Raw genomic sequence first — 20,286 nt, forward strand, 5'->3', positions numbered from 1 at the left:
GTCTTATATATCCTGAATATTAACCCTTTATCTGATAAGTATTGGGTAAATAATTACCATTATTTATTGGTCGCACTGTAACACTGTCGTCCCGTTGTCCATCAATTTTCCCAAGAGGGTATCAGTAACATCTCCATTGTGAGACTTGTTGTTACTGTTTTTGGCATATCGAATACACCATAGGAAGCTTGCCAGGCTCTGCCATGCGAGTGGAATACTCTCGGTAACTTGCCGGACTCTCTGAGAGGAACGGAGGAATTGAACCCGGGCCAGCCGCGTGCAAGGCAAACGCCCTACCGGCTATACTATTGCTCCAGTCCAATTTTACCAATTAAATTAAATTTTACCAATAAATAATTATTTTTTAATTTTTTGATAAATTATTTTATTGATAATAAATTTTATCAATAAATAATGTGCTGTCTCTGTATTTTGGTCACAGTTCCTTTGAGGTGCAGAAGCTTCTTCGTTTAATGTAGAACTATTTATTTATCTTTGTCTTCAATTGATTGGTCAGTGGTGTTTCATCCTAAAAGATATCTTTCGCTTCAGTGTCATGGAGAGTTCTGCCTGGACCTTGTGGATTCAAGTCTGATATTGAGATCTTCAAAGTATTTTGATCTGACTTTTGTGACTGGTGTTGGAGAGAGTCTTCGTTGATTTTTTTGCAGGTAGCTGTCAAGTTTTCCTAGCACCACTTGTTCAAGAGGCTTCTCTTGCTCTGCTTCACATTTCTTGCTCCTATATCAAAGAGTAAGTGATAATATATTTGAGGGTCTGTGTCAGGCTATAGCACTGTAGCACTGTCATTCCGTTGTTCATCAATTTGCTTGAGCAGGCACCAGTAACGTCTCCAATGTGTGACTTGTTGTTACTGTTTTTGGCATATCGAATGCGGGTGGGATACTCCCAGTAGATTGTGGGCTCTCCAAGAGGGACATATTTTTATATTTATGTACATGTATGTAAATATAAATACCTACAGGATTAAACATAAATACCTATTTTATATTTATGTACATGTATGTAAATATAAATATTCCAACCCTAATAAGGGAGGCTAATGGGCAGCAAACCATACTGGTCACCTTGTAGCCTTTTTTGGCCTTTAAACAGGTCTGAATCCTTTTTATCATTCTGGTGACTACTAGATTGATGGGACTTTACTAATTCCAAATACAATACTTATTATTTTGGTCTGATATTATTGAACCGACAGATGGGATCCAGAAACCTGATCAACCTGTGAGTAATCACAGGTAAATGGAATGGCCTGCTGGGATGTAGGGAGCTTGGGGAACTGACCCATATTCCAAACAGTCAGACATTTGATTCAAGGGGCCCCTTCCATCCTGTCAAACGTCTTTCTACGCACAGTAAAATTCATTTAAGCTGTTTCCAGTAGAGGCCAAAGAGATAGGACTGCAGATAGGACACTTGTCTTGTACCAGGTTTAACAGGGTCCCCGAGCACCACCAGAATTAATCTATGAGTATTTCTGGGTGTGACCCAAAAATATGGAAAAAAAGTTTAAAAATTAAAAAAACAAACCCTTAATTTCACTCCATTAAAGAACATTGCCAGGGCCATTTTCCTAAGATTAGACTTTCAAAAATATTTATCCTGTATTCTTACACAATGCTAATCAGTACCTGAAAACAAGGGAGGCAGAGATAACACTGGGGAAGGAGCTGATGACACACAGCACACCTGGATTCCAACCACAGTACCCCACAATGATCAGCCTTAGGAGACTACAGGAATCCAGGAATTTATCCATTTCTTCAAGTTTTTCTTGTTTCAATAAAAATTCTCAAAGTAATCTCTGATGATCCTTTGAATTTGTTTAGTTTCTGTTGCAATGCCCTCCTTTTAATTTCTGATTCAGTTTGTTAGGGTTCTCTCTCTTTTTCTTTGTGAATCTTGCTCTGGTTTATTGACCTTTTTTATTTTCTCAAAGAAACAGATCTTGGTTTCATTGGTCTTTCACATTTTTTTGGATTCCAGCTTATTAATTTCTGCTCTAAGTTTTATTATTTGCATCCTCTTACCTGGTTTAGGCTCCTTTTGTTTTCAAGATCTTAAGCTGTGTAGTTAAATTATTTATGTGGGTTCTTTCTTCTTTTCTGATAAATGCTTGCAAAGCTATAAACATTCCTCTTAACACTGCTTTTTCTGTTTCTTACAAGTTCTGATAGCACACCTCTTTATTCTCTTTTGTTTCCAGAAATCTTTTGATTTCCGCTTTGACTTCCTCTCTACACCACTAGTTGTGAGTTGTTGTAAGTGAGTTGTGAGTTGTTTAATTTCCATGTGTTTGTTTTGATTCTCCATTTCTGGGTTTGACTCACTTCTATTTTAAGTCCCCCATGGTATAAAAAGTTAGTTAATACAATTTTTATTATTTTAACTTTACGGAGGTATGTTTTGTGGTCTGAGATTGAAGGAGGCAGACAGAGGATCTTGTTTCTGGGTCTCATAGAGCCTAAAGTTCAAGGTCACAACATTCTGCTTACCTGATTCTGTGGGGCTTCACTTGTGCATGATGTTTGGCCCAAGTGTATGGAGAATGGCCTGGAGGGTGGCGGTGGCTAGGAAGTGGAGAAGACATCAATCACATAATGCCATTTTTGACACTGGAGAATTGTTCCTCAGAACATGAGACAACAGAGGGATCGGTGGCATCGGTGTCCTTGTCAACACAAACTTGGCCATGAGCATTGATTCACTCGAATGTCTAACAACCCAAATTGCATGATTACACTTGAATATATGTGGCTCACTCCTTGCAGTTTCTATCTTCGTCATCTACGCACCAACATCCAACTACGATGAAAAAGAAATTGAGAAGTTCTACATGGAACTGGAGAAATTCTATAAAGACCACACCTTCTACAAGATCATTGTGGGTGATTTCAATGCCAAGATAGGAGCAAAAACGTCGCCTGAGGAACTACACATTGGGACCCAGGGCCTAGAATGGAACAAACTGGGTGAAAGATGGTCTGAGTTCATCATGTCGAACAAGACCATCCATGGTAATTCACAGTTCCAGAAGTCCGAATCTAAACGTTGGACACGGGAGTCTCCCAGCGGACAGGTCCACAATGAAACTGACCACATCACACTCAATTGAAGGTTTTTCCATACTGATGTCTCTGTTGTCCCCAAATTCCAAATGGGGTTGGGCCACCATCTCCTTCGTGAAAAATTCTACTTCACAGAGCGGGAAGAAAGGTCTGCAAAGTTTAAGTTTAAGAAGGGAACTCCCAGAATGACCATGAACTGGTAGCTCTTTGGCACTATTGCAGCAATATGGGAAGATGCCGTCACTGACAGCATCAACGAGGAATACGACTGGTTCAGCACCTCCAAGACTGCGTGAAGAATGCCGAGAGTGAGAAAGCAACAAACAGATGCCTGTCTTAGGAAACTCTTGAGCTCATTTGTCAACGTGGTTTGGCGTGAGCCTCAGGCAACCACAGGCTAACGTCTGAGCTCACAAAACTGTGCAGAGAAGCCATAAAGGAAGACCACAAAGAGAGAAGAGCAGCAGTGTTGGTTGATACAGCAGAAGCTGGGAAAAGGATTTGCAATGCTCGCCTGTCCTTCACCAACTACAAGACCAAGATGATTGCCATCCAACATCCTGATGAATCTATCACATCTTCCAGAAAGGCAATGGAGAGGATTATTCATGACTTCTACTCAGATAGCTGACAGCCTGTCCACCTGACCATGTACCAAATTCCGCAGGATGGATATGTAGTTCCCAACATCCTCACTTCCGAAATCTGACATGCCATTTCGTTGGTAAAGCACCCGGTTTGGACAGCACCCGGTTTGGACAAGGTCAGACACGAACACCTGAAGAATCTGCCACCAGTACTCATCAATACACTGGCTCTTCACACACTACCTGTCTGAATGCAAGGTTCCGTCCCAGTGGAAAACCAGCAGGACCATTCCATTGAACAAGAAGGGAGACATCCACAACATGGACAACTATCGCCCAACCTGCCTGCTGTTTGTTGTCTACAAGTTGTTCACTTGTGTCATCCTGAATAAATAGGCAGAACACTAGATGAAGGACAACTATGTGAGCAAGCTGGGTTCCGAAAAAAATTCAGCACGATCGACCATATCCATACTCATACCAAACTCATTGAAGTTTTGCGAGAGTTCAAGATACCACTCTGTCTAACATTCATTGATTTAAAGAAGACCTTTGATTTTGTTGAGACTGAATCGGTCATCGAAATCCTAGCCAATCAGGGCATTCAAACTCAGTACATCAAGATCCTCCTTGAGCTGTATTACCAATTCACCACCAGGATCTCAGCATTCTACAAGGAAGTGATCATTGACATAAAGAGAGGGGTTTGGCAGGGTGATACCATTTCAACAAAAATCTTCGGTGCCACCCTCGAGAATGCCATGCAATGACTGGAATGGGAAGGAATGGGAGTGAAGATAGGTGGTCAGCAACTACACCACCTCTGCTTCACTGATGACATCGTTGTGATAATGCCAAACATTAGCCAAGTGGCACAAATCCTGGACGACTTCGACTGCGAGTGTGGAAAGGTCGGACTGCAGCTGAATCTCAGTAAGATGATGCTCATTGAAAACAGACTAGTTCCTGAAGTTCCATTTACTCTCAATGGAATGAACATCTCTGAATGCAGCAGCTATGTGTACCTGGGTTGGGAAGTCAACATGAGGAACGATTTTGCACCAGAATTGCGCAGAAGAGAGCAGTGTGGAATGCCTTCAAGAGCGTCGAAGAAGTAGTAAAGAGGAAAAAAAACCCTCCGACTCCAGGGACATCTTTTCACTTCCATCATTCTTCCTGCACTAACATATGTCTCAGAGATCTGAGCCCTACGAAAACGATGAGAATGCTCTTCAGGTATCCCAAAGAGGAATCAAAAGAGCTATGTTTGGAGTATCATGTCTCACTTAAGTGAGAGAAGAAATCCAGAGTTTTGAGCTCCATTGATGTTCAAGAATCAGGGACACTGTCCCGTTTGCATCAAAAATCAGATGGGCCAGACATGTAATTCGATTGAGATGATCACTTGACTAGAGCTGTTATGACTGGATTTCACAGGACATCAAAAGACCGCGTGGCTGCCCACCAACGAGATGGTCAGACTTCTTCATCAAAACCCTGAATAAATGGTTTGAGGCTCTTCCTGTTCCTGGAGTGAACAGCCCAATGATATTTCATTGGGCTACACTAGCACGTGACAGGGATAAATGGGGATTTTACTGGCGCCCACTCGAGCAAATCAAAGATCAAAGGGATGACAAGTGATACAAGTGATGTTTGTGGCCCTGCTTGTGGTCTATCTTGGAGAATGTCTTATGTGCACTGGAGAAGAATGTGTATTCAGCTTTTTGTGGATGAAAAAGCCTATGTATATCTACTAACCACCTCTTTTCCATTCCTTCCCTCAAATAAAGTATTTCCTTTTTGAGTTTTATTCTAGTTGGTATTTTGAGAGGTGGCAAAACAGTGTTGAAATTTCTATTATTACGTTGCTATCACTGTCCTTCTTCAACTCTATGAGCAGTTGTTTTAATTGTATGGCTGGTCCTTCATTAGGTGCATATATGTTCAGGAGTGTGAGATTTTCCTGATGTACAGAACCCTTGATCATTTGGAAGTGACCTTCACTGTCTCTTATAATCTTCTTCAATCTGAAATCTTTGTAGTCTTATATTATTATGGCCATCACAGATTTTTTGAGGGGTCTGTTTGCTCTTTGAATTGTTTTCTATCCTTTGACTTTGAGTCTGGGTTTGCTCTGACTGTTCAGATGTGGGTATTTTTCTTGTTTTTTTTTCTTTTGGGGTCACAACGGTGATACTCAGGGGTTATTCCTGGCTCTGCACTCAAGAATTACTCTTGGCAGTGCTCGAGGGACCATATAGGATACTGGGAATCAAACCCGGGTCGGCCATGTGCAAGGCAAATGCCCTACCCGCTGTGTTATCGCTCCAGCCCCAGATGTGTTTCTTGAAGTCATCAGAGTGTTCACTTTTCTGATCCACACTGTCACTGAATTGTATCTCTGAATTGGTGAATTTAGCCAATTAACATTCAGAGAGATTATTTTTATGGGGCTTTGCCCTATTTTCTGGAGTAATTTGGTGTATTTGAGGGACTTGTCTTATCTTAAAGTGGCCCTTCTAGTTTTTCTTGTATTCATGGTTTTGAGTGTGTGAAGTTCCTGAATTGTTGTTTGTCTGTGAAGCTGTGTGTTGTTCCTTCTGATATGAATGAGAATCTAGATGAGTAAAGTACTTTTGGTGAAATATTTATTTCATTGAGTTTTTTCACCATATCCCACCACTGTATTCAGGCCTTGAGGGTTTCATCAGATAAATCTGCTTTAAGTCTTAAGGATTCTCTTTTATAAGAAATTTCCTTCTTTGATCTTTCTGTTTACAGTATTCTATCTCTATCAATTATTTTTGTCATTTTGATTGGGTTGTGTTGTAGAGTATTTCTATTTGGATTTCTTTTAACTGGTACCCTTCTGGCCTCCTGTATTTAGGTGCATTCCCCTTACAGCTCTGAGAACTTCTCAGCAATAATGGATTTGACATTATTCATCTGAGTTTCATTTCTGCCTCTCTGGTACCCCAATGATTCTTGTTTTTATTCTTTGATTCATCCAAATGTTTTATTGAGATCTGTTGATTTAATTTGAGGTTCTTTTGTATCTGTTGTCTGGAGACTCTGTGCCTTGGAGCTCACTGACTGTTCTCAGCAGCTCTTACTCTGTTGCTGAGGCCTTCCACTAAGTTTTTCATTTCACCTATCAGGTTTTTTAGATACGTTACTTTTATTTGTAATTTTATTTATATTTTCCTCATTTCTATTTTTATGTCATCTTTTATTTTAATGTCAATGTGTTCTATTGCTGATTTTAGCTCCTTATGCATCCTTAATAGCTTCATTCTAAATTCCTTGTCAGAGAGGTTGTATAGCTCATTGTTTTTTGTCATTTTGGTTGGGTCATCTGGACTAACTTCTTCATTAAGCCTGGTGACTTTCCTGCGTTGATTTACCAATATGACCTGTGCACCTTAGATTTTTGTGCTTGCCATTACTTTTGTGGTTTTGGTGTGATGTTAATTGAGGTAGAATTAATGAATTATTGGACTAATGTGGTTTGGGTGACCAGGCTACCCTACGGAAAGCTCCATGTAAGAGGCTAATTTGTGATTCTTATGGAATATGAAGGGGGAGTTTAGCTTCAGGAGACACTTCCACCAAGCCTCTGTCCTGTAATTGGAGCTACTAGGTCCTTGCAACTTGAGCTTAAAGGGGTCTGTCTCCAACCTGCAATCAGTTGGTCCCATGCAGCCCTGTCCTTGGGTTCAACCCTAGTCTACACTTGGCTGACTGCAGCTCCAGAGGCCACCCTATGGGATTTTTAAAAAAATAAATCATGGTGAGATACAGTTATAGACTTACAACTTTCGTGATTATATTTTAGTCATAAAATTATTGAGTACCCATCCCTCCACCAGTGCCCATTCTCCAGTATCCTGCTTGCCACCTCCATTCCACCCCACCCACCCCCTGCCTCTGTGACAAGAGCATTCTCTCTTACCTCTCTACCCTTTTGGGTGTTATAGTTTGCAATACAGGTACTAAGTGGTCATCACGGTTTGTCCATAGTCTACTTTCAGCACACATCCCCCATCCTGAGTGAGCCATCCAAGCATCATTTACTTTGTGGTCCCTTCTCTATCCCAGCTGCCTTTTCCTTCAGCATGAGAGGCCATCTTCCAAGCCATGGAGCGATCCTCCTGGCTCTTAACTCTACTATCCTTGAGTGTTAGTCTCCATTATATTACTTACGTTCCACAAATTAGTGCAGTCATTCTATGTCCGTCCCTCTCTTTTTGACTCATTTCACTTAGCATGATACTTTCAATGTTGATTCATTTATATGCAAATTTCACGATTTCCTCTTTTCTAAAAGATGCATAATACACCACTATGTATACTAAAGTTTCTTTAACCAGTCATCTGTTCTCAGGCACTCAATTTTTTTTTTACAGATTCTGACTATTGTAAATAGTGCTGCAATATAAGTGTAGATGTCATTTCTACTGTCTTTTTTGCATCTCTGGGATATATTCCCAGAGAGGCATTGCTGGGTCAAATAGGAGCTCAATTTCTAGTTTGTTTGTTTTTTCTTTTTGGGTCACACATGGCAACACACAGGGGTTACTCCTGGCTCTGAACTCAGGAATTACCCCTGACAGTGCTCAGGGGACCATATGGGATGCTAGAAATCGAACCCGGGTCGGCCGCGTGCAAGGCAAGTGCCCTACCCACTGTGCTATTGCTCCAGCCCCACAATTTCTAGTTTTTTTGAGAAACATACATATAGTTTTCAAAAAGGCTAAACCATTTGGCATTCCAACTAACAGTGAAGGACAGTCCCTTTCTCCCCACATCTATGCCAACATCAGTTGCTTTTGTTCTTTTGGATGTGTACCAGTCTCTGTGGTGTGAGATGACATCTCATTGTTGTTTTGATCTGCATCCCCCTGATAATTAGTGATGAAGAGCATTTTTCATGTGCCTTTTTAGATTTCTCCTTTGAGAAAGTTTCTGTTCATATCATCACCCAATTTTTTGATGGGATTGAATATTTTCTTCTTGTAGAGTTCAGCCAGTGCCTTGTATATCTTTGATATTAACCCCTTGTCAGTAGATGGGTATCCTTTTTCATTCTATATACTGTCTTTGTATTCTGGTCACTATTTCTTTTGAGGTGCAGAAGCTTCTTAGTTGAAGATAGTCCCATTTGTTTATCTCGGTTCCCACTTGCTTGATCAGTGGCGTTTCGTCTTTGAAATATACCTTTAGCTTCAACGTTGTGGAGGGTTTTGCCAACGATTTGTTCAACATAATTTATGGATTCTGGTCTGATGTTGAGGTCTTCACTCAATTTTTATCTGACTTTTGTGTATGGTGTTAGGTAGAAGTCTGAGCCCCATTTTTTTGCATGTAGCTGTCCAGTTTTGCCAGCACCATTTGTTAAAGAGGCTTTCCTTGCTCCACTTTATACTTCTTGCTTCCTTTTCAAAGATTAGATGATGATATATTGGAGAGTGTGTGTAAGGATATTCAGCCTTATTTCATTGGTCTGGGATCTGTCTTTGTTTCAAAACCATGCCATTTTAATTATTACCATTTTGTAGTGCTGTTTGAGGTTGGGGGCTCTTATCCCCCCCAAAATAAGAATTGCTTTAGCTATTCTTGGAGACTTATTGTTCCATATGAATTTCAGAAGTGTTACACCAATTTCTTTGAAGAATGTCATGGGCACCTTTATAGAGATTGCCTTGAATCCGTATAATGCTTTGGGGAGTATTGCCATTTTGACAATGTTAATTCTCCCAATCCATGAGTAAGGGATATGTTTCCATTTCCTCCTGTCCTCTTTTATTTTTGGAAGTAGCATTTTGTAGTTTTCTTTGTACAGGTCCTTTATATCCTTAGCTAAAGCTTATTCCTAAGTACCTCATTTTCTGAAGCATGACTGTGATCAGGATTTCTTTTTTTCATATCACTTTTTTCTTTCTCATTATTTGTACATAGGAAAGCCATGGACTTTTGGGTACTGATTTTATAGCCTGCAACTATAACTTTACACTACAAGTCTATTGTTTCTAGGATGCCCTTAATATCTTTTTCTTGCCTAATTACTATGGCAAGTAGTTCCAGTACTGTATTGAATAGAAGTGGTGAGAGTGTGAGAGTGTCCATCATTTTCTTTTCCCCGATCTTAGAGGGAAGGCTTTTAGTTTTTCCCCATTGAGGATAATGCTTTCTGTGGGCTTGTGGTAGATGGCTTTAACTATATCGAGGAAAGTTCCTTCAATGCCCATTTTTCTGAAAGTTTTCATCATAAATGGTGCTGGATCTTGTCAAGTGCTTTCTCTGCATATATTGATATGGTCATATGGTTTTATCTTTTCTTTTATGAATATGATTGATTATGTTTATTGACTTGAGAATGTTAAACTATTCTTGCATCCTCAGTATGAATCCCCCTTGGTCATTGTGTAAGATCTTTTTAAATGAGTCATTAGATTTCTAATATTTTGTTACAAATCTTCTCATCCATGTTCATCAGGAATTTCGACCTCTAATGTAATTTTTTTTGTAATGTCTCCATTTGCTTTTGTTATGACAGTGATATGTGCCTCATAGAAACTGTTTGGGAGAGTTTTTGTTACTTCAATTTCCTCAAAAATCTTGAAACATACGGTGATAGCTCCTCTTTAAATGTTTGGAATAAATCACTAATGAATCCACGGGGGCTTCTGTTTTGTGGAAGACATTTGATTAATGTTTCAATTTCCTTGATAGTTATAGGTCTATTCAGGTATTCCAGATCTTTTTTGCTCAGCTTGGGAGTTTATACGAATCCATTAATTTTCTCCATTTCTTCTAGGTTCTCTTGTTTCATGGCATACAAACTTTCACATTAATCTCTGATATTCTTTTGAATTTCTTTGATTTCTATTGTGATTGATTAGAATCACAATCACCCTTTTTATTTCTGATTTGGTTTATTAAGGTTTTTTTCTCTCTCTTTCTTTGTGAGTCTTGCAAGTGGTTTATCAATCTTGTTTATTTTCTCAATGAACCAGCTCTTGGTTTCATTGATCTTTCGGATTGATTTTTGTGTCTCTGTGTCGTTAATTTCCGCCCTAAGCTTTAGAATTTCTTTACTACTTCCTGGGTTGGGCTCCTCTTATTGGTCCTTTTCTAAGATCTTGTGCTGTGAAATCAAGTTATTTATGTGTTTCCTTCCTTCCTTCCTGAGAAATGCTTGCAGAGCTATAAATATTTCCCTTAACACTTCTTTAGCTGTGCCCCACAAGTTCTTGTAACTTGTATCTTCATTCTCATTTGTTTCCAGGTATCTTTTGATTTCTTCTTTGATATCCCCCCTGACGCACTCGTTGTTCAGCACTGAGCTGTTTAATTTATAGGTGTTGGATTTGATTCTCTATATCTGTGTGTGATTAACTTCCATCTTCAGTGCATTGTGTTCTGAAAAGATAGTTGATACAATTTCTATCTTCCTGATTCTATTGAGGTATGTCTTGTGGCCCAGCACACAAGACATACCTTGGAAAATATTCAATGTGCACCGAAAAAGAATGTGTACTCAGTTTTGGGGGTATGGAAAGCCCTATATACATTTATTAGCCCTCTCTCTTCCATTTATACCTTCAGAGCCATTACTTTCTTCTGGAGTTTAATCTTTTTTATCTATCAAGAGGTGATAAGGCTGTGTTGCAGTCTCTGACTACTATCATGTTGCGACCAATGTCCTCCTTGGAGTCTATTAGCAGTTGTTTAAAGTGTTTTTCTGGTCCCTCATTGAGTGCATATATGTTTAAAAGTGTGATTTCTTCCTGATATGCATATCTCTTGATTATTAAAAAATGGTCTTCTCTCCACCCCGGCGTTTTTTGAGAGAGTAGTTTGCTTGAAGAATTGTTTTTCATCCTTTGATTTTGAATCTTTGTTTGCTCTGACTGTTCAGTGTGTTTCTTGTAGGCAGCAGAACGTTGGATTCAGTTTTTTTTAATCCATTCTGTCACTGTGTCTCTTAATTGGTGCACTTAGACCATTGACACTGAGAGAGATTATTATCATGGGGTTTTGTGCCATCTTTCTGTAGAGGTTTGTTGCGCTTGTGGGGTTTCTCTTGTCTTATAGTAGCCCCTTTATTCCTTCTCTTATGGTTGGTTTTAAGTCTATGAAGTTCCTGATCTGTTTTTTATCCATGAAATAGTGTACTGTTCCTTCGAGTTTGAGTGAGTGTTTAGCCAGATAAAGTATTCTTGGTGAGTCATTCATTTCACTGTATTGCTGTCATCCCATTGTTCATCGATTTATTCGAGCTGACACCAGTAACATCTCCATTTGTCCCAGCCCTGAGATTTTAGCAGCCTCTCCTTACTCATTTTTCCCAATGATTAGAGGCTCTTTAAGTGTCAGGGGAATGAGACCTGTTATTGTTATTGTTACTGTTTTTGTCATATTGAATACACCACAGGAAGCTTTCCAGGCTCTGCCATGTGGGCAGGATATTCTCAGTAGCTCACTGGGCTCTCTGAGAGGTATATATATATATATGTATATATATGTATATATTTGTATGTATATATATGTATATATATATTTCCCTCTATGATGATGTGTTGGACTGGAGCAATAGCACGGCGGTAGGGTGTTCGCCTTTCATGCGGCCTGTCCCATCCCGCGGGACTTGTTCAAAGTGGGTAGCCGGGAGAGGATGCGAGAGTGAAAATGAGACATACACAAGGAGAAAGAGACAGACACAGACAGACACAAGAATGGGAGCAATCTCCAACTTTATTTCTCCTAAGCTAGTCTTTTATAATTGATTATATGAGGAAGTGGGCAGAATGGGGGAATAGCAAAGAATGCAAATGTTAAACGAAAACTGGATGTGGGCCCTGATGGCAGTTTCCCTGGGCATTGTTCTGCAACCTTTCCCAAGAAGCGGTTGTTCCTAGTTACAGGTCAGTTTGTACTGACATATTGGTTCCCAGGCATAGGTTTCTGGCCATTCCCAGGCATGGGTTTCTGGCTGTTCCCAGGCATTGGTTCCCGGCAGCGGCTGACCTGTGTTCAATTCTTCCGCCCCTCTCGAAGAGCCTGGCAAGCTATCAAGAGTATCGTGACCTCATGGCAGAGCCGGGCAAGCTACCTATGGCATATTGGATATTCCAAAAACAGTAACAATAAGCCTCACATTACTGGTGCCCACTCGAACAAATCAACGAGCAACGGATGACAGTGACAGTGACAGTGATGATGTGTTGCATGGCTGCAAAGTGGCCGCACGATCAAGGAATATCTTCACTCATGTGTGAGGCTTGACACATTTTTATGTAGAAAGCTGCCTGGAGCGTGGCAGTGGTTGGGTAGTGGAGGTCAGCCTCGGGGGTTGGGTCCCCTGGGGCAGGGAGGGTTGTCACCCGCCCCCCTCTAAGTGGAAACAGGCTGGCATGGAGTCCGGTGGCATGGTGTTCATTTAGTTGAGTTTTTTCATTATATCCCACCATTGTCTTCGGGCTCTGATTGTTTCATCTGATAAGTCTGCTGTAAATATAAGGGGTTCTCCTTTGTGTGTGATTTTCTTCTTTGACCTTGTTGCTTGCAGTATTTTGTATCTTTCTGGAGTATTCATCATTCTGGTTATGATATGTCTTGAAGTCTTTTTTATTAGGGTCTCTTCAGCTGGTACACTTTGGGCTTCTTGGATCTTGATGCCTGCATTCTCCAGCTATGATATTTTGGGATTTTCCTCAGCGATGATATCTTTAAATGTTGCTACTTCATTTACTTCATTAGAGTTGCCTCCCTGTCCTTCTGGTATTCCCATGATTCTTATGTTGTTCCTCTTGAATTTATCCCTTAGGTCTCTGATTAGCCTTAGAGCTATTTTGAGGTCTTTTCCCATTTTATATTGTTGCCAGTTTGCTTTCTACAGCTTATCTTCAAGCTCACTGATTCTATCTTTGGCTGCTGCCATTCTATTGTTGAGGGCACCCACCTAGTTTTTTATTTCATCTATCGAATCCTTTATTAGTGACGCTTCTGCTTGTACCTTTCTATTTTCTGCCTTCATTTCTTCCTGTATTTTGTTGGCTGCCCATTCCACTGTTTCTTCCATGTTCTTAAATTTACTGGATGCCTATTCTACTGTTTCCTTGAGTTCATTGAACCTCCTCAACATTTCATCTCTGAATTCTTTATCAGAGAGATCGTATTTGTGGGTATTCCCTATTGAGACTTCTGGGTTCTTCTCTTCATTCACTTCTTATGGTGGAGATTTGCGCTCTTTCTTCATGTTGCTATGGTAGTATGGAGATAGGAACCTATAGTTCACTATCAGTGTCCCCCTCTCGCTGCAAGAAAGGATTCTGGATGAGTTTGGTCAATGATTGTCACATTTTCCCCCTTCTAGAATACTAAATTCCTCTTTGATGCCCCTTTGTGGCTTATGGGAGGCCTCTAGTGTAACTTCAGAGGGTGTGTTCTTTAATATTAGGCTTGTTTAGATTCTTGTGTTCACCATTATTTTGGTGAGATTGGAATAGGCTAGTGGACTATTGGCCTAATATATTTGGTATGGTCCTTCTCAGAATTGGATAATGGAGATTGAGATGTGAGTCCAAAGAGCTGGAAAAGGGGAAAATACCCACCCTGGAGGCCACAGCACTTGCCACCACTCTACCTGAGGGGGAGTTGGCCTTGAAGGTGCCCGTGCAGGATCAAAGTCCTCATGATAACTCATACCTTATACCACCCATACTCTAAGAGTACCACACCACATTTGATGGGGTTTGAGAAAGTAAGAGGTCACTAATCTTAGAGAGAAATATATATATTTACATATATATGTATGTATAAACTTACAAGGCTCCACCTTTAACAACATGTTAGTGATCTCTTATAGAAGGGCTTAATAGATCCTGGGTGAAAAACAATAATCTTCACCCTCTTTCCTCTAAGGAAGTTTTTTTTTTGTAGTATTTTTAGTTGTTTTTCAAAACAAACACTACAAAATAAATTATTTTGGTTTTTGTGGGGCAATTATTGTTTTGGGGCAGGGGTTGGAGTTTAGTATGAAAACATCGAAAATGTGATGAGAAGATGTAATGGTGATGAGATTGGTGTTTGAATATTAAATGTAATCAAATATTGTAAATTACTTTATTAAATTAAAAAATTAAAAATAAGAAAGTCCCATTTCTGACACAGTCCTAAAACTTGCCCAGATCCACTCTGGCCTGGGTGCTTGGGGGGCACATTGGCCAAGAGGAGGTCTAGGGACTATTAATTTTTGATGGAACTTTTTGGTGAAGATTTCTTAATGCTTTTGATTAAAATTTGTGACTGCTTTTCATATAATAGTTGGCTAAAGTGTGAAAATCTTTTCTACTATTCAGTAGGTTATGTTTCTATTGTCATAAAAATACCTTTTAGTTTGAAATAATTTCATTCATATATTTTTGTTTTTCTTTCTGGAGACAAATCAATATACCTCTGAGATCTGTGTTCTAGATCCATAATCTAGAGAGTTTTGCCTATGGTTTTCTCAATGTATGCTATGGATTCTGGTCCTAACCCAAGCTAAGTAATGCATGCTTGAGTTAACATTTGTGAATGGTGTGGAATATAGTTCCAGTGTATCATTTTTGCATGTGTCTATCCAGTTTTTGTTTTCTATTGAGCTTCTGTAGTGGAGTGTGCATTTGTGCATATGCTTGTGTGTGTATGTGTGTGTTGCTTTTGTTTTAGTGCAACTGCTATATTACTTAGTTAAATGATTTATGTTAAATTTTCTCTGTCTTTGCTGACATTTTTCTATGTATTCTTCCTCTCAGAGGCTGTCCTTAAGGATTGCTGTTTAGAAATCTTTATCTTAGAATTTGGATAGGAATCTTTGACAAATTTGCATTTCTTCCCAGGGATTTTATCTTCATCTATCAATGCAGGTGAATTTCTCTGTTTTCACTGCTCCTGAATATATTCTTAAAAGAAAAAAGCAATATTTACCCTGAGCAGTGTCATTCCACTTATTGAGAACAAGAATATTTTAAAAGTATCAGAAAAGGGAGATACAAAGAAAATGGTCTATTTTCTCAGACATATTAATATTAAAACAAAACACCAAATAGAGTTAATATTAATAATAATTAAAACAATTGTAAAGTTTCAAACAACCAAAATAACACTAGATGGCCTCAAAGATTGGTTTTCAAAATAAAATATTGATCTGTACAACAATGAAACTGCATAGAGAAAATGCAAGCTAATTATCACATTAATAGAGAGACATGATTTTATATATAACATGTAAAAATTCTGATATTATAAATAATATATACTTGCCCTTAAACAACACCCACCAATTTATTTTAGTGACCATTATCAGTTGACAGCATATATTTGTACCTATTTTTATTTTATTTTTATTTATATTTTATTTATTTATATTTTATTATTTATTTATTTTTATTATATAAATTTTCTAGACTTCCATCAGAATATCATATTTTGTGTAGTACTGGCTTTAAATACTAACTTTTAAATGTAAATAGGATTCATAGTTTTGTGTTTCTAAGTTATCACATCATCACTGTCATCCTGTTGATCATTGATTTTCTTGAGCAGGTGCCAATAATGTCTCCATTTTTCCCAGTCCTGAGATTTTAGCTGCCTCTCTTTACTCATTCTTCCCAGCAGTGCCGCATTAGAGGCTCTTACAGGGTAAGGGGAATGAGACCCATCAGTTACTGTATTTGGCAAATCTGCCATGCGGGCAGGATGCTCTCCGTACCTTGCCAAGTTCTCTGAAAGGGAGAACTAGGTTATAAGAGGTTGCGTGGCTGCAAATGCGACCACGCACTTCTGGGAGCGTCGTTTTATAGTCTCTGTATCTTGGCCGTTGATGCGATAACATGGCGCCAGGGGCAGTTTGTGGGTGTGGCTGCCAAGCTATTGGAAAATGGGGGGTTGAGTGGAGGAGCCCTAGTCCCAATCCGAGCAGCCTTGGAGATCTCAGCCCCGGCTCCCACACACCTGTGTTCCTCTGCCAGTTCCTTCATGGTGAGGCTCCTCCGAACATGTGGAGAGGGGCCTTGAGCATCACTGTGCCTGGGTTCTGGAGGTCTTTGGCTGCTGGGGCTCTGCTCGGGGGCGGGACGGAAATCTCAACCTGCCCCACTACAAGGGGCTCCAGTGAAGACAGCCTGGCGTCGGGGCAAGAGACTCTGTTTATAAGTATGTATCCTATTTTTTCTATTTGATATTATTATATTTTGTTCAATAATATATTGAATTGCCTATTTATTTCTTTCTTAGGCTGGAGCGATAGCACAGTGATAGCACAAAGGCAAAAAAAAGCTTTTGCCTTTCATGCGGCCGACCCGTGTTCGATTCCTCCGCCCCTCTCGGAGAACCCGACAAGATACCAAGAGTATTGCGCCCACACGGCAGAGCCTGGCAAGCTACCCATGCCGTATTGGATATGCCAAAAAAACAGTAACAATAAGTCTCTCAATGAGAGACATTACTGGTGCCCGATCAAACAAATCGATGAGCAATGGGATGACAGTGACAGTGATTTATTTCTTGAATAATTAGTTTGTTTTCTATTTTTTTCCATAACCAACAGCACTAAAAAATATTGACTTGTGATTATAAGTGGTGGTATATGGATAAATCTGGAGACTTAAACCCAAACAAAAAGAAAATGAAAGCAAAGATAAAATTTAGGACTGCAATAAACTTATATACATTAAGTTTATGTACAGCAAAGAAAATACAAACAAAAGAAAAAGCAATTCTACTGAATAGTAAAAGATATTTTTACTGATACATCTAAATAGGGGTAAAAATCACTCTTTCAACTTAACAAGAAAAATAAAAGAGACAACCCAGTTTTTAAACTGGGTAGAACATTTGAATGGTTAACCTCCAGTGATGACTGACTGATAATCAATAGGAGGAGGAAAGGATCTTCATCATCACTGGTAATCAGAAAAACTCTTTTTTTTTTGCTTTTTGGGTCACACCCAGCGATGCTCAGGGGTTACTCCTGGCTTTGAACTCAGGAATTACTCCTGGCGGTGCTTGTGGGACCATATGGGATGCTGGGGATCGAACCCGGGTCGGCCGCGTGCAAGGCAAACGCCCTACCCGCTGTGCTATCGCTCCGGCCCAATCAGAAAAACTCTTATCAGAAAAAAATAACCTCCTCTGGGAATTACTGATACTTAAAAGAAACAACAAAGGTTGGTAAGTATGTAGGCAAAAGAGCATTTTTATTTTTTTGCCTTTTGGGTCACACCTGGCGATGCACAGGGGTTACTCCTGGTTCTGCACTCAGGAATTTCCCCTGGTGGTGCTCAGGGGACCATGTGGGATGCTGGGAATCAAACCCGGGTCGGCTGTGTGCAAGGCAAACGCCCTACCCACTGTGCTATTGCTCTAGCCCCCAAAAGAGTATTCTTATGCAATGTAAATGTAAATGTCTAAATGTAAATGTAAGTGTCTAAATGTCTAAATGTAAATGTCTATGTATTCAACTTGCACGTCAATTTTTAAAATCATTTTGGAAAACAGTACTAAACTTTTTCAGGAAGAAAAAGTAGACCCAGAGCTACCATACAATCCACCAACTCTACTTTTGTTTATGTATCTGAGACTACTAAAACATTTGCATAAAATATAATGTCCACTCAGTGTTTACTGCAGGATTTTTCACAATAGCTACATATGGCAGCAAACTGTTTGCCTATAATTGCTTACAAATAAAATTCATAAAATTCAGTATATTTAGTTCTTCATTTATATGTATATATATATTACAAACATGAAACTGTACCAACTTCAGAAAGTGAAAGATGCTAAAAGGGTTTGTATAAAGACATATATGACAGCATTGAATTGAATTATTTTACCCATCTGATTATGTATTATACAAAGACATAAAATTGATAAGTAAACAGGAAACAAAATAGAGTATGGGAGAGATAATATGGGATATAAGGTGCTTGCTTTGCGTGTGAAACCAGGGCTTGAGTCCCAGGCACTGAATATGGTCTCCTGAGCCCTGTTAGGAATAATTCCCAAGCACAGAGCCAAAGGGAAGGCCTGAGCCTTACCAGGTCCTAAAATCAAAACAATAACCAACAAAAACTCCTCCTGTACATAATAAATAAAAAATATACGCTAGCAGAACTTGATAACAGATTTATGACAACCTGACCGAAAAACAATGAAGAGGAAGGTGAGATAAAATGATGAAGGGGATAAAAGAATGAGTGGTTTTCAAAAATGTAAATTAATGTAGGATAACATGGGGTTTGTCCTTTCAGCCTTGCCCCAGGGAAGTTAGTTTATCTTAGAGCAATGGCCTTTCTGTATGGACACAGGAAGACAGTTAGTATTATGCTTTGTAACTTGGGAGTTGACTGACTCCAATAATATTTACTCCCGAGCATCTGCTTTCTCCACTCAGTTGTCCTTAGTTCCTAGCACCCCAAAAGCAGGGTCACAACGAGGGACAGAATGGACCCATGGCAAGCTGTGAGCTACCCCGGCATCAAAATGGGCCAGGCCAAAGCGCAACAAAACTCAACTATAAGTTGAGAGCATGGTCATAGAAAAATGTTGTCATGATCCAAAAGTAACAGCCAGACTAGGACCCTGCTGGGGTTAGGAAGACTAACCTGGCCCGAGGACTGTGGTCTGGAATATATAGAGAATGTCCTCAGGAAGAACCAAACTTTAAGTCTGATATATCTCTTACTGTGTTCATACAGAATGACATTACTAGAAATACTAGAAGTAAATTTACTATGGCTGCAGCTAGGTTCCGGTGGTCTTCGGCTGCTGGGAGCTCTGCTCGGGGTGGGGAGGGAAGCTGGAGCCCATCCCCTCTGAGGGGCTCTGAGGAAGACAGCCAGGCATGCGGGCAGGAGACTCTCTGCATCACTCTCCTGAGAGCTTGCTTTTAAGTCTCTCTCTGGATGTGGCCTTAATGGGATTACACACACCTGGGTTCCTCTGCTGGTACTTTCATTCATGAGGCTTGTCTGAATGTGTGGAGAGGGGCCTCGAGCATGGCTGCAGCTAGAGTCTCTTGCCTGCATGCCTGGCTGTCCTCCCCGGAGCTCCTCAGAGGGGATGGGCTCCAGCTTCCTTCCCACCCCGAGCAGAGCTCCCGGCAGCTTAATACCATCAGAACCTAGCTGCAGTCATGCTCGAGGCCCCTCTCCACACGTTCAGACAGGCCTCATGCATGAAGGTACTGGCAGAGGAACCCAGGTGTGTGTAATTCCATCAATGGCCAACATCAGAGAGAGACTTAAAAGCAAGCTCTCAGAAGCGCATGGCCGGCCGCTTAGTGGCCGTGCGTTATCTTGTAACCTGCTTCTCCCTCTGGGAGAGGCTGGCAATCTTCTGAGAGTTTCCTGCCCACATGGGACAGCCTTGCAAGCTTCCCATGGTGTATTCATATGCTAAATCCAGTAACAAGCTGGATCTCATTCCCCTGACCCTGAAAGAGCCCCCATTGTGACATCGTTAGGAGGGCCCAGTAGAGAGATAGACTTCTAAGATCTCAGGTAAAGGACCAGGTGAGAGGTTTCTGAGCCCTCCCGAGAAATCAGTGATTAATGGGA

Source organism: Sorex araneus, chromosome 1 (genome assembly GCF_027595985.1).
Source record: "Sorex araneus isolate mSorAra2 chromosome 1, mSorAra2.pri, whole genome shotgun sequence".
Lineage (NCBI taxonomy): Eukaryota > Metazoa > Chordata > Mammalia > Eulipotyphla > Soricidae > Sorex > Sorex araneus.